Here is a 5,012-nt window from a genome sequence, read left to right on the forward strand (position 1 = left end):
CTATCTGTCTCTGTAATTGCAACCACTAAACATGGATTCTTGTATATTCATGCTGGTTGAGGATTGTTAATTATTATGATAATTAATATGTGTCTGGCAGCTAGTCCTATCTCATAGGATTGGAAGTGCAGGCTGCAAATGTGATTGTTATGGTTTCACTGTTTAATCTGTGGTAAATGTCAGGTGGAAATAGTAATGGGAAGAAAAGGAACTGAGTGACTATTGAATCTATCTTCTATTTACAAGGAACACTTGCCAAGGGGTCTCTGATCAGTGTTGGGAGGGAAGGACATTGATCATTATAATGTATGAGGTCTTAAACCTGTAAGGATAAGATGGTATAAGCAACCTTGACCCTACCTTTCTCAGACTTTCATGTATTCAGCTGTGAGATCTGAAGAGGGCTTTGGACTTGTGCTTGGACACAAGGGTAGTTCTCTGCAGGATTTGGGCCCATTATGAAGCAGGTTCCCAAAGTTTGATGGCAGAAACAAAAACATAGAAGTATTATAAAGGGAGGGGGAATGGGAGTAGGAGGTGAGGTGACACATGTCTAGGTTTCATTTCTTTCCTTATGTCAACAGAGCTGATCTTAAAGCTGGTGTCTTGACTGGGTTGAGTTGAACAAATCCACTGTCCAACCATGAAACTGTATTGAACAAAACACTTCTTTTAGCTTGGCATTTTCCCTTTTCTCTATCATGCTCCCTTTTTCAGCATCCTCTCCCTTCTCATATTCTTTTGCCACATAGCTTGTCTTAGCAGCAGCTCAGCTCTCTTTTCCTATGTACAACAGATGCTCTGCTTTTTCTTATCTGAAAAGCACTATGTAGTGCAGCATCTCAAAATAAATGAGACTTTAGATCTATGAAAGGGTTCTTCACTTGTTCAGAATGATGATCATCCAAAAAACAGCATGAAATAGAGAAATGCTTTGTTTAAGCCAGCTTGTATTAAACTCATGATGGTGGATTTGGCTTATGATACAGGAATTCTCATGTGGCGTTTGAATTTCTTTGGACTTAATGATTCCTTTAAGCGGTTGGTTCCATCTTGCAGGCCTTTTGTTTTACTCACATTGAATATAATAAGCAAAATTGCTACAGAAATTTGATCTTTTCCACTATTGATTTAAAAAAACACACACATATTTTTTTGTAAATGAGATTGAAAAGATCTCAGAAATAAAAAAAGGCAAAAACAAAAGGGGGGAGAGATAGTGCATAGAAAGTCATCCTATTTAATGGAAGGTTTGAAGTACTTAGTTCCTCAAAATCTCTATTGGAGTTTCTGTGTGTTCAAATTATGTATGCAATATTGAGCTAAGTTTAAAATTACTCTTTCTCCCTTAAATAAACTTTTCATCTCTAATGGAAACTAGGTAGGGAATTATAGCACAGGCTATTTCTTGCTGGGAAGAGGAAACATATACAATTTGGGCAGATACAAATGGAAAATTTCCCACATTTCTTATGGGAGCTTAATTAAAGTTAATCCACACATTCTTTACAAGCAAGACAGATATAATAGGAAATATATGTTTTTCCTTACAAGTGAGAGAAAGCAAAATAGATTCATGCATCTCTAACTGGGCTCCTGTTTTTTGAAATCAATCTAGATCAGAAGGCTGAGGAATTCTAGAACTCCACAGAAACTTGCCAAGGTTGAAAAACACTGGTCTAGAAGACTATGATGAGTCAAAATGTGGTATTAAAGCAGAGCACATATTTCCCATTTTATGTCAACACAGCTTACTTCCTATTTATTTTTAGGAACAATCCCAAATTTACATTCTAGCTTTTAAAATCTGGATAGCTTCGGGCAACCTTAAGGACTATTTACTCCCATTATTTTATTAGAAACTATTTATATTCTGTCTTTAGGGATATGTATACTTCTACAGTGCTTAAGGTAATACCAAAATATATAAAAAGGCTCATGCATTAAAATTCACACTGAAAGCTTGTCTTTGGTGCTATTATGATAATATTGGTAAGCGATCAGGAGACTTTTTCTGTGACAGTATCATCTTTATGCTTTTTCTGTTGGAAATTGTCGGAAAAGGAAGGAAGGAAGGAAGGAAGGAAGGAAGGAAGGAAGGAAGGAAGGAAGGAAGGAAGGAAACTATTAGATTTAAAGTAACACCTCATGGCACCTCAAGCTCTGACTGATCTTATATGTACTTCCATTAGGTAAGAGTTGGATTTTGTTAATGGTCTTAGAAATTCTGAGATATTTTTTTTCAGAATGTTTATACTGATTCAAATTTTATATTGTATGACCTCCAAGGTCCCTTCCAACTTCATGATGATGATGATGATGATGATGATGATGATGATGATGATGATGATGATGATGATGATGATGATGGAAGGGACCTTGGAAGTCTTCTAGTCCATCCCCCTACTCAAGCGGGAGAACCTATACCATCTCAGACAATTGACTGTCTAGCCTCTTCTTTAAAATCTCCAGTGATGGAGCGCCCACGATTTCTGGCGGCAAGCTATTCCACTGGTTAATTGTCTTCACTGTCAGGAAGTTTCTCCTTAATTCCAGATTGCTTCTCTTTGATCAGTTTCCAACCTTTGTTTCTTGTCCTGCCCTCTGGTGCTTTGATGAATAACCTGACCCCTTCTTCTTTGTGGCAGCCCCTCAAATACTGGATTACTGCTATCATGTCTCCCCTATTTCTTCTTTTCTTTAGACTAGCCAAACCCAAGTCCTGCAGCAGTTCTTCATATGTTTTAGTCTCCTTTGATCATCTTAGTTGCTCTTCTATGAATTTTTTCCAAACTTTCAACATCTTTTTTTTGATATGGTGACCAAAACTGGCTGCAGTATTCCAGGTGTGGTCTTACTAGGGTTTTATAAAGCGGTACTAATACCTCACGTGATCTTGATTCTATGCCTCTGTTTATACAACTGAGGATTGTATTAGCTTTTTTAGCTACTGCTGCACACTGCTGGCTATGGTTAAGTGATCGTCCACTTATTTGATTTGCTTTTTCTGCTGAAGCAGTGACAGTCTGATCTGGAGTTGGGGGAAGCTTTTATTACTTCTTTCATGATCAGATCACTGTCTAGTAGCCCTAGAGTACTCTGATACTGCCCTTCATTGCAGGGAAGTTTGACCTATTTGACTGGTGTTTCCCATATGATTAAGGAACTGAGGGAAGTTAGCCCAAAGAAGGAAATATTAAAAGGGCAGGAAAATATATTTTTCACCAAAAGGATTTTTAAAAGCATTTTTTGAAAAGCAGAAACCAAACCTGGCATCATCTCTTTGCCCCAAGCAGGAACCAGCCCTATACAAATGCAGATGTAAGACCATCAGGAAAGTTGGAGCCAGGAGCTCAAGAAGACAAAGAAACTCTTAAGAGTCATTAGCCCAGCCCCAGGGAAGCAGGAGATGACTTTTGGGACATAATAGGACTGAACCACAGATACTAAGGCCTAGAAAAGCACCCAGACTCAGTTCAAAGTTCATGCCACAGGAAGAGGAAACTATTCCAAACAAAAAGCTAGAGAGGGTATAAAAAGCTACTGGCCATGTGCTCAGCCTTCTTCTCTCCTCTGCTCTTTCCTGAAGAACCATCTTTCTGCTTCATCAATAAACTGTAACCATCTTCCCAAAGCAGTCGCCATGTTTCTTATTTAATAATAATAACAATGATAATATTCCCGGCTTGGATGAACCAGGATGAAGACTTACTTCTGACAGAACCATACTGGATTTCAGAAGGAACTTAGAATTGTTCCTTAGAAATGCTTAACAAAAATGCTGTTACTTGAAATGAAAGGGCAGTGAGGGCTTTGAATCAGATTACACCCATGTGACCTCTTTCCTTCCAATTACAAAGAAGCGGGGGGAGATGAAATGGATGAAGAGACTCATTCTGTCTTGGTTATCTGAAATAAGTTTGATCTCATTAATCCTGAGGAACTGGACAAAGTTCTTGGAGCTATTAGCTTGGCCATCTATAGATTAGATTTATGTCTCATCCAGTTAGCTAAGGCTTCTCAGAAGGTGACATGTAATTAGTTTCTGGTGGTTGTAAATTCTTCCTTGAGAGAGGGTCTGGTTCACCCATTCTTGAAGAGCTGTTGTTCTAGAACAGAGCCTGGTTATTTGAGGTACTTCTATTTCTGGTGAGATTATGCAGATGTGTTCTGAGTTCCATCAATTAAGCAGTGTTATTTTGCAGGACCCAGAAGTACGCCTTCTCTGTCACAAATGATATTGACCCAGAATAACAGAATAACAAAGTTGGAAAGGACCTTGGAGGTCTTCTAGTCCAACCCCCTGCTCAGGCAGGAAACTCTATACCATTTCAGACAAATGGTTGTCCAATCTTTTCTTAAAAACCTCCAGTGTTGGAGCACCTTCTGGAGGTAAGTTGTTCCCCTGATTGTTCTAACTGTCAGGACATTTCTCCTTATTTCTAGGTTGCTTCTCTTCTTGATTAGTTTATATCCATTGCTTCTTGTCCTACCTTCAGGTGTTTTGGAGAATAGGCTGACCCCCTCTTTTTTGTGGCAGCCCCTCAAATATTGGAACACTGTTATCATGTCAGCCCTAGTCCTTCTTTTCATTAAACTAGACATACCCAATTCCTGCAACCATTCTTCAGATGTTTCCCACTCTGATGATGTTCAGAAATCTATTAAAGTTCTGGCTATTCTCCCAGATTTGGGGGCATTTTTTGAGTGTTTTTTTTTTTAGATTGGGGGGGGGCAGATGGCTGCTCCTGATGAGATTTTTTTGGCCACTCAAAGTTGATAGGGATTGGGCAATCTATATATTGTATAAATAAAATAAAAATAAACATTCTTTCCAGAAAAAGTAATGTGATTCAGCCAAACAAAATTCACAATGTCATGAGTTAGATATGTATTTCACTTGTTAACTACTACCCATGGTAGATTATGTAACATCTCAAAAATGTGTGTGTGCATTTTAGTATGTCAAGAAATTGTCAATGATAATGCACTAGATATCCCCAAAGGTGGAA

Source organism: Protobothrops mucrosquamatus, unplaced genomic scaffold, assembly GCF_001527695.2.
Source record: "Protobothrops mucrosquamatus isolate PMUCROS unplaced genomic scaffold, P.Mucros_1.0 scaffold376, whole genome shotgun sequence".
Lineage (NCBI taxonomy): Eukaryota > Metazoa > Chordata > Lepidosauria > Squamata > Viperidae > Protobothrops > Protobothrops mucrosquamatus.